The sequence below is a fragment of the Mus caroli genome, unplaced genomic scaffold, assembly GCF_900094665.2.
Source record: "Mus caroli unplaced genomic scaffold, CAROLI_EIJ_v1.1 scaffold_20774_1, whole genome shotgun sequence".
Lineage (NCBI taxonomy): Eukaryota > Metazoa > Chordata > Mammalia > Rodentia > Muridae > Mus > Mus caroli.
The window spans coordinates 2,288-13,465 of record NW_018388558.1 but is presented as its reverse complement, the minus strand read 5'-3'; the positions used below and the strand labels follow the sequence as shown (position 1 = coordinate 13,465).

The following is an 11,178-nucleotide window of genomic DNA, read 5'->3' as shown; positions in this document are numbered from 1 at the left end:
TGTTAGAATTTAAATAATGTTGAAACCCTATTATCAGAGAATTCTCATAAAGAAACCCTATATTGATAGTATTTGGAAACATTTTACCCATAAATTCAACTTATATTTATGCTAAGTACTAATTTCAAAAATTAAATATGAAAAACTCTTTCACCTAGCATTAATTATCTGACATTATTGATTAATAATTTTATAGAATTCATTTAAAAATCATTAAAGAAAAAGTATTCTAAAATGTAAAGTTTTTAAACAGAATAATAGTAATATCTATGCCAATACACATATGTTGCATAATCTTTATAGTTTAGTATGGCAGAGTATTAGTCTCTTTGAAGATTATTGTGTTCTTAGTTTTTGAAGTTTTTAAAGAGTAATTTTAATCTCTAATCCATCCTTGTCACAATTATCAATAAATATATTAGAACTCTCTATTACTATTGCCTTAGTGGATTAAGTGTCCATTTTATGGTGGACTGATTTCATTAATATCTTCCAGTTCCTGATTGATAATGCCAACAGAAATATGTTACAAAAATAAATTGGATTGCTTTTGACAAATTCTAAGAGAACAGTTCTGAGGAGTGTGTGTGTTGAGCAGAGAAAAACATGAGGTTTCCTGAGTACATATATGTGTGTGTTTTATGCATTAAAATCACGTGTTTTACAAGGAACATAGCTTCTGTTCCAGGGCAAAATTCTAAGTGTTCCCACTGGATGGGGAGGAGGTTGAAGCTTTAATATTACACATCCTCCTCTGGTCAAAATGTTGATGTTCATAGTGCATTCTTCATATTGTCCACAACAGAATTCTCACTCTTTTTTTTTTTTTTTTCAAATCACAGGAGGTCGCAAAATAAATGAGGAAAAGGGAAAGGCCCTCTTTTACTTTTTGCAAATGGCAATACATTTAGTACTTGAGTCTCTGCTTGCCACTTTGGATTTCAAGCAGATAAACAAGGATATCTATGGCATTTGCATTACATTGTGTGTGTGTGTGTGTGTGTGTGTGTGTGTGTGTGTGTGAATAGAGCAGTGATTATCATGGCAGAGCAAGTATCTATGGAGTAGAATTGTGAGTCCTTTGTCCATATACCAATGAGTGGTACACATCTGTGTCATCTTATACATTTCGACAATTCTGCACATAGATGTCCATCGTTGATTTGCTAGTTTTAATCTGGCAAACTTGAATGTATTTTCCCATTTTCCTGCAGCATTTCCCATCAATTGCTTTGGTTATGTTTGATATTTTGACTGTAGCAGTATGACTTCTTAAAGTCATTGGAGATTCTAGGGCTATTTTTGAGTGGGTAATTTTTTCCATTTCACTTATGATTTTTATATATTCCAGGCTGTTATTTCTCTGTCAAACACAGAATTGACAAAGACCCTTTCTTATTCAAAGGAATTTCCTCTATGCTTCGTTTTTGTTTAGCTATGCTAAAGCCATTTATTATTATAAAGTCCAACTTGTCAATTGTTGGCCTTAATTATGGTGAAAAACTCTAATCAGAGGATAATTTAATGAAATATATAATAGACACATGACAAAATTATAGATGATATATCGATATAAAATACATTTGTATATATAGAGCTCCTTAGAAAAGTGCATATACATTTATACTTATAATACACATCTAAATTCATACTTCCATATATATATATATGGAAGTATGAATTTATATATATATATATATGAAACATATGAACATGTTTACTGATAATGATACTCTTCTCAAGAACTAAGATCAATAATTGACAAATGTTTATTTAACCATCTATATAACCATATATATGGTCTACCTATCTTTCTATGTTTATATTTGTATACATATCTATATCATCTATATAACATACAGATAAATTTCTATATATTTATATCGATCTACCATTTACCTGTAGTTATATTCATGTAGACTAAGATATAAATAATATAAATATAGATGATACAAATATTACTGTATTTATAGATACAATATAGGGCATAGTGTATCATTTATTCCAACTGTTTCTGTGTTTCAGGTTTCAGGTGTGTGTGTTTAATTCCATTTCATATAATTTTGGTAAAGGTGAAAATCACAGTGACGAATTTTTCTGTCATTTCTAAAAGTTATTTATTTGAGTTTTGTGGCTTTTATATGATGAGATGTCATCTGAAAATAGAAATAGCTTCATTGGTTCTTTTCTTATTTGTATAACTTTAATTTCGTTCCTTTTCCAGCTAGAATATAGAGTATAATATTAAGTAGATATTGGTATAATAGGGATCACTGATTCATTCCTAAAATGTGTGTCATTGCTTCAAGTTTTCTTAATTTAAGATTATATTGCATATAGAATTTACATCTACAGATCTTAGTTTTCAAATTTATTTATTTATTTATATATTTATTTATTTATTTATTTACATCCCAAACAGAGTCTCCACTCACATTCCCACTGTCATGGAATCCCTCCTCCCATTTTCTCTCCCCTTCTCTGAGAGGGTGGAGTCCTGTTGCATCTCTACAGCTTGCCCCATCTCTACAGCTTGCCCCATTTGCTTCCTTAGGGGCATCCTTTTCCACTGTAGCCAGACAAGACAAAACTATTTCCCTGGGGTATTTCTCAGTCCATGGATACCCTTTCCTTATTTGATCAGTCTCTAAGAGCGACCAAGGGTCCAGGTTATTTGAATCTGTTTGAGTTCTTATCCCATTCCTTTCCTCAATCCTTCCATAATCCTCTATCCAATGTTTAACTATGAGTGTCTGCACCTGTTTAACTCAGCTGCTGGATGGAGCCCTTCAGAGGATAATTATCTTAGGTTCCTTTCTGCAAGATTTGATCATACCATTAACAGTGTCAAGGACTGATGAGTGACCAGGGTGTGCTTCTCAAGTTGGGCAAGTTATTGATTGGCCATTATTTCAGTCTCTATTATATGTTTGTCTCTACACTTCTTGTTGATAGAGCAAACCTTGGATTGAAAGTTTTGTTGTTACTTTTTCTCATTCATCCACTGGGAGTCCTGCCTCTCTAAAGGTGTTTGTCTCTTCTGTGTTATCTGCCTTATCACTGAGAACATACCATGCATGTTTTTTTTTTTTTGGGAGGGGGTCTGGGTAATATCATTCACCATGATAAATTTTAATTCCATCCATTTGACTCCTAAATACACGATGTCTTTGTTTTTAACAACAGAACAGCATTCCATTGTCTAAATGGATAACATTTCTCTGTATTAATTCTCTGGATGAGGAATATCTGGGTTGCTACCAATTTCTTGTTATTAAGAATAAAACTTCTATGAACATAGCATAGATCTTAGTGTTATGGTGGAGCATCTTTTGTGCATACACCCAGTAGCAGTTGGATACATTGGCCCTACTTAGAAGGAGAACAAAATACTCATAGGAGCAAATATGGAGATAAAATATAGAGCAGAGCCTAAAGGAAAGGCCACCCAGAGATTGACCGATCTTGGGATTCATCCAATATAGAGTTCCCAGACCAAGACACTGTTGTTAATCCCAAGCAGCAAATGCTGAAAGGAGCCTAATATGACTGTTTCCAAAGAGGCCCTGCCAAAGCTTTATAAATATGGAGGCAGATGTTAGCAGCCAACCATTGGACTGAGTGCAGTATTCTTAATAGAAGAGTTAAAGAGGGGACTGAAGGAGTTGGATAGGTTTGCAATCCCATAGGAAGAACAACAATATCAACCAACCAGACCCCCCAGAACTCCCAGTGACTAAGCCATCACCAAAGAGTAGACAGATTTCCAGCTGCATATGTAGCAGATTATGGCCTTGTCATGCATCAATGGATGGAGAGGTCCTTGGTCCCATGAAGGCTTGGGACCAAGCCTTCATGGGACCAAGGAATCAATGTTGTAGAGGAATCAATGTTGGAGTGTGTAGAGGAATCAATGTTGGAGAGGGGAGAGTGGGTTTGTGGGTGGAAGACCATCCTCATAGAATCAGAGAGAGAGACGATGTGATAGGATATTTCTGGGAGGGAAACAAGGAAAGGGGATAACATTTGCAATGTAAATAAAGAAAATGTCCAATAAAAGAGAAGGAGATTAAAAAGATCAAAGGCATTCTCAGTTTTGCAGGCAAATGGATAGAACTAAAAAATATCTTTCTGAGTGACATAACTCAGACCCAAAATGCCATGCATAGTATGTATATTAGACAAAAAAAAAAAAAAAAAAAAAAAAAAGGTACGGAATCCCCAAGATACAGTCCACAGATCTCAAAATTCTCAACAACCTGAAGTGCCCTAATGGGAATGCCTCAGTCCCACTTGGGAGAGAGAAGAAAGGAATGACAAGTGGGGAGGGAGGGAGGAACCTGGGAGGGAACGTGGATAGGGTGGAGTTGAGGGGGAGAGGAAAGCCTTATCTGGTAATAGGTGAGGGGAAAGGAATGAAACCTGAGGGCCAGAAAAAAATGTAAACAGACAATGTCAGAAAATAGGAGGTTGGAAAGACCCATTCAGAGTTCAACAGAGCCCTGGGAGGTAAGATACTCCCAGGATTCAAAGCAAGGGACCTTAGATCAAATGCCAGACCGTAGGAAATGGGAACTTATAGAGCCTACCTTCAGCATGAAGACAGTGCATCAAATGAGGGATGGGGTTGCCATCCCACAGTCACATCTCTGATCCATAATTATTCCTATCTGAAAGAATTACATGAATGGGAATGGAGAGGAACCTGAGGAAAAGAAGTTCCAACAACAGTCCCAAAGTTGGATTCAGCTGAAGGGGAATTCCCAGTGTCCTACACTATTACTGAGGCTATGGATAGCTCCCAAAATGGAACTATCATGAATGCCCTGTGAAAGACCTAAGAAACAGCTGAAACACTCAGATACAGATATTTGCACCCAACCAATGGACAGAAGCAGCTGACCCCTGTTGTTGAATTAGGGAAGGCTGGAAGAAGCTGAGGAGAAGGGCGATCCTGTAGTAGGAAGACCAGTCTCAATCATTCTAGACCGCTGAGACCTCTCAAAAACTGGACCACCAAAGAGCCTACACCACCTGATATGAGAACTCTAACACACATACAGTCGAGGATTTCTGGGTCCTTGTTCTTTCAGAGATGATGCACCTAACCCTCAAGAGACTGGAGGCCCCAGTGAGTTTAAAGGTCAGGTGGGGTGGGAGCATCCACGTGGAAATGGTGTGGGGTATTGAGGAGGATTGGGATATGGAGCAGATGGAGGGTGGATGGGGTGGGAGAAATGGAAGATGGGGTGTAAAAAGTAAATTTAAAATAAAATAAAATAAAATAAGAAATATAACAGTTACTAAAGATCTCCCAACTAATATATCCCAGGGCCATGTGGTTTTACTTCTTCATGTTTATGCAGTATGGAGACAACCTATCATTCACCAGTTAACTTCCTTCCTGGGTATTCTTTTCCTCAAAAGTTATATAATTCCTGGTTCACCACAGATAAAATATATGCATTCACATACACCATCAAACAAATCAGTATGAATAAACAAGGTTCAACTCTCCAATAAGAAAACCCCCAAGAAGGCCTTCATCTTAATGAGCAGAGTCTAAAGCTCCAGAACAAAAGGATTTATTCACCCACTCTCCACTGTTGTTGTTCGCTTAGAATCAGAGCAGTTCTGCCCCTCCCAGGCTCTGCCTTCTCCCTTCTTCCTGGTATGTGGATGACCAAGAGGTAAGTGGGGACCAAGAAACATAACATTTGCCACAGACCTCTCCATTTCCCTTTCTGGTATGGTAAAGGAAAACAAACTGTAGACCGCCATTAAAGATTTAGTTCTGCCTCCACTGAGCTTAATGCTGGCTGCACTCCAGTCGCCCCCAGCACTGAGGCACCACACTGGGCACTATTTGCAACATAGAAATACAAGAATACATTCTTCCATTTCAAGGTGTTATGCTCATTTCTGACCCAGTAGAAAACTTCAATGGTTTTCTTTATTAATAATATCCCTCTTTCTTGAAAATCTCCTGCATATACAGAATGAAATATGATCATATCCATCAATTCTTTTTCCCCCCAAGCTTCCCCTGCACATGCCCTGACATGTTCTCCTCTAAACCATGTTTTCTTATTCAATGATATTCATAGGTGCACATTTGTATGGCACCTACTGGAGCACCTAAAACTACCAGTGGCCCGGATTTTGAAGAAGAATGAATCAATATTTGGAGCACCTATAATCTACCAATATTGATTCATTATGGACAGAATACCCTCCCCATCTATGCAGAAATTTAGTTGTCTTGATCTTGTGTAGGTTGGATATAGATAACCACAGCTATTGTGAGTTTGTGACTGGGATATCTATGTCATGTCTGTAAGACAGCATTTTACAGAGTTTTTGTGCAACAGCTTGCTCTTACATTCTTTGTACTTCTTCTTCCATGGTATTTTCTGTGTCTTGGTCATTGAGTTTGGGGAAGATGTTTATGACAATGGTCCCATAGGGCTGAGCACATAATCTGTTTCCACTGGGACTATGATACTATTTCCCACTAAGAACAAAACTTCGTGATCTTTTGTCTCAGCTATGAACTTTGTTTCTGTAACTCTTTTCATGGGTATTTTGTTCCCCATTTTTTGAAGGAGCAAAGTATCCACACTTTGGTCTTCCTTCTTGAGTATCATGTGTTTTGCAAATTTTATCTTGTGTATTCTAGGTTTCTGGGCCAATATCCACTTATCAGGAAGTGCATATCATGAGTGTTCTTTTGTGATTGGGTTACCTCATTCAGGATGATATCCTCCAGATCCATTCATTTGCATATAAGAATTTCATAAATTCATTGTTTTTAATAGCTGAATAGTACTCCATTGTGTAAATATACCACATTTTCTATATTCTTTCCTCTGTTGAGGGACATAAGGATTCTTTTCGGCTTCTGGCTATTATAAATAAGGCTGCTATGAATATAGTAGAGCATGTGTCCCCACCCTGGGATCAATCCCATAAACAACTACCAAACCCAGTCACTATTGAATATGCCAACAAGATTGTGCTGACATGACCCTATATAGCTGTGTCTTGTGGGGCTATGCCAGTGCCTGGCAAATACAGAAGTGGATGCTCACAGTCATCTATTTTATGGAACACAGTGACATCAATGAAGGAGCTAGAGAAAAGTACCCAAGTAGCTAAAGGGGTCTGCAACCCTTAGGAAGAACAACAATATGAACTAACCTTTACTTCCCAGAGCTTGTGTCTCTAGTTGCATATGTAGCAGAAGATGGCCTAGTTGGCCATCAATGGGAGGAGAGGCCCTTGGTCTTGCTAAGATTGTATGCCCCAATGCAGGTGAATGCCAGGGCCAGAAAGCAGGAGTGGGTGGGTTGGGGACCTGAGCAGGGGGAGCGTTTAGGGAACTTTCAGAGAGGAAACTAGGAAAGGAGATATTATTTGAAATGTAAATGAAGAGAATATCTAATAAAAATAATTGAAAAAAAAGAAAAAAAAAAACTTCTTCACCCAGATTGAGTGTATCCCAATATTGTAGTTTGAATATGCTTGGCCTAGAGAGTGGCATATTAGGAGGTATGGCCATGTTGAAAAAGATGTGCCCTGGTTGGAGAAAATGTGTCAATGTGGCTTTGAGATTCTCCCTTTAGCCATGTGGAAACCAATCTTCTCCTGTCTGCCTTTGGATCAAGATGTAGAACTTTTGGCTCTCCTCCAGCCCCCACAGCTGCCTGGATGCTGCCATACTCCTGTGTTAGTAATGTATGTGTATATATATATATATATATATATATATATATATATATATATATATATATNATATATATATATATATATATATATATATAAATTAGATATTTAGTATATATATATACATTTTTATTAGATATTTTCTTTACTTACATTTCAAATGTTATCCCCTTTCCTAGTTTCCCCTCCTGCTTCCTGGTCTAGGCATTTCCCTATACTGGGGCATAGAACCTTCACAGGACCAAGGACCTCTCCTCCAATTGATGATCAATTAGGGCATTCTCTGATATATATGCAGCTAGAGCCCCAAGTCCCTCTGTGTGTTTCCTTTGATTGGTGGCTTTCTCCTAGGGAGATCTGGGGTTACTGGTTAGTTCAAATGTTGTTCCTCTTAGGTGGCTGCAAACCCCTTTAGCTCCATGTGTATACTCTCTAACTCCTTCATTGGGGACCCTGTGCTCCCTCTAATGGATGAATTTGAACATCCACTTTGGTATTAGTCAGACACTGACAGAGTCTCTCATGTATTTGTCAAAATGTATAAATAATTTAAAAATCAGTTTTATGTATTCCTAAAGCCTTGACTTTGTTGTTTGAACAGATGGTTAACAAGTTTTTCAATGATTTTCAGTGGTTCTATTTTACCTAAACTGTTTACATGCTGAATATTTTATACAGACTGTGTCAATATCGTAATGACTTATTAGTAAATGTTTATTTCTTTCTATACTACCTAAAAATATTTACTGTGACAATTAGAAATGTTAAGTACTTTAATAGAAATCTTCACAGAGTTCTCCCTTGTAACGGAAATCAGGGTCAGTCTATATCAGTGTGTTTGTATCATTAAGTGAGTTAGTCAGACCCCACCCTTTCCCAACTCTCTTTATCATCAGATACAGTTACCTTCCTAAAGATGGACATTTTAACTTTTTCTTTAGAAAGTACTCAATGACATATTTCAATGGAGAACACACTCTACATACCTCCAAGATGATTGGCCAGGACGCCACTTATTCAACTGTGAGATTTCATAAGTCTTAAGGTTTGAAGAACCAAGTGAAGCCTGAGGAGAATCAATGCCTAGAGAAGCTGGCAGCAGAGGTAATTGTTTAAGTGCCTAAAATTACATTTCTTTTTATGCATTTTAAACATTAAAAATTTGAAAGATTCTACTAACTTCTATGTAAAATAATAAGGTTCCATTTCTTCTGGGCTTGATTATGCACAACAGTGGGATGGTAGAAATGAGTTTTAGTTGGAGGGTAAACATGTACAAACTTGTTCAAAACTAAGTTTAAAAAACAAAGCAATCAAATTTTAAAATTAAAAAGAGAAAACATTGTAAGGTTACTTCTACCATTTAGTTGTTAGCTAGTTACAAAGGAAACTAGATGGGCAGAGTAGAACAATGGGATTCTATACAAAAACAAAATTTTTAAGTCCAACAACTTTGCCCAGTCTGCCATTCTGGCACACCCTCATAGAAACAGCACAATGGGAGGGTAGGATAGAGAAGCTTCTGGGGAGAGGGTAGGGAAAAAGGATAACATTTGAAATGTAAATAAATTAAATATTCAATAAAAAATAAAAAGAGAAAAGAAAGGGAAAAGAATTCTTGTGACAAAGAAAAAGTGAGAAACCTTTAGGAGGTTTTTTATATTATTGTGTCTAGTCAAGAAGAATTCTGAAAACTTTAAACTATCAGACAAACCAGTTTGGTGTTTGATAAAACACCAAAAGTTTCAGAGATAAAAAATCCTAAGGAAATGTCGTTTGTGCATTAGGAATAATACTTTCATTCTCAAAGAAAGTGTCTTAATAGTCATAAATAATCCCAACATCTAATGCAATAAGCAAAAAGAGGAAGACTCCTTCTGAAAATAGAGTTGTAGAGGAAGGAAGAGGGGATGACAGGTTAGTGGGGATGGAAATGAGTAAACCCCAGTGAAATTTCCTGAAAACATCAAAGAAAAATTTTGTTGATTAATAAAAAAGTAGATATATTACTTTTTATTCTCTTTTAAGTTATTCTGTACACACTGGCACAGCTGTGTTCCAACCTGAGATCTTTCTCTTTTTGATATAGAGGCATGTTTTTTTCAGATTTCAAGTTCCTTAGATACACCAAAAATATTCAGTGTTATATAGAGCAAAATCAAATTTGCAGGGAAGATGAAATAGTTGAGTTATTGAACCTTTCAAGGATGGGGATGTATATAGGTCAGTTCACAAGCTGGTGCTGTTTCCTACCACATCTCAAGAACATCCACCTGCCTTTCTTCTTCTCCATCCTCTGTAATATTTCTTGGTGGACTGCATGCTCCAGTTTGGCATCTTGTACTTGGTTTGTATCTATGACTCCAGTGCCTTCTCTAGAATGCACTTTTGTTCTTGTAGATCTGGGTAAGGACACATGCAGGTCATCCAGCTCCTTCTAGGTTGAGTCAGGAGGACTGACAAAGCTGAAATAAGTTCAAAATGTTGTCAGTATTCGAACACATAGGATTTCTACAGTGGGTGCCTTTTAGGTGGAAATTCACAATTTTGAGAACACATTTTCAGTAATTTTGTATCATTGACATGAGCATAATTTCACCTTGTTTCCATGCTATGCAAAATTGTCATTAGTATTGAGATGTGTTCTTTTCATGGCATTTATTTTAAATTTTTTGGCATTGTTTTGTTGATTTAAAAGAGTTCAGTCTCCTGTCACCTCCTTGTGCTAGCTCTTGGTATCCTCTGTGCCCTTCTGCTGGTAACTGTTGCAGTGTTGGTGACAAACACTGAGTAATTGAGATGCACCTCTTTGACCTTCTCCCTAAAGAGTAGCTTTAGACATGAACTATGCACTTACACACTCTATCCATTTTCCTGCCTCTAGTCAGGTGATGGGCCATAATCTCTGAACTTTAATACTTTTTTCCTGGCATACTGCAGTGCCTGATCTTTTTCATACCTAATGTGTTATCTCTGGGGCTGTAGGGAGTTACCCTGTTCTGTCACAATTTTGTTTATATTCCTTCTGATGTCTTGGTTATAGTCTGTTTTCTTATCTCATGTGATTGTTAATCGTATAAAATTTTTTTTAAACGGATATGCAAAGAAACTATGTCTTTCTGTTCCTATTTCTTCTATGTACATTGAGGTCATGCTTATGTAGAAGGTCTTCATCTGTACAGAGAAAGGAAAGGTTACAATTTATTGGATTCAACATTTACATAGGAAATAACTTCCATGGTGTGCTAAACCATGTGAATATACTGCATTGCATATGCTCTAATAAGAATTGTGCTATTTCTTTTGCCTGCAAGGCAAAAGACACCATCAATAAGACAAAAAAAAAAAAAAAACCACCAACAGAGTGGGAAAGGATCTTTACCTAACCTAAATCAGATAAAAGACTAATATCCAATATATATATAAAGAACTCAAGAAGGTGGACTCCAGAAA

General features: G+C 36.7%; 1 pseudogene; it reads left to right on the top strand.

The window, feature by feature from the left end:
• Positions 1 to 8,718: 8,718 nt before the first annotated feature.
• The window catches only part of LOC110287682, a 4,380-nt pseudogene continuing 1,920 nt past the window's right edge, over positions 8,719 to 11,178 (top strand).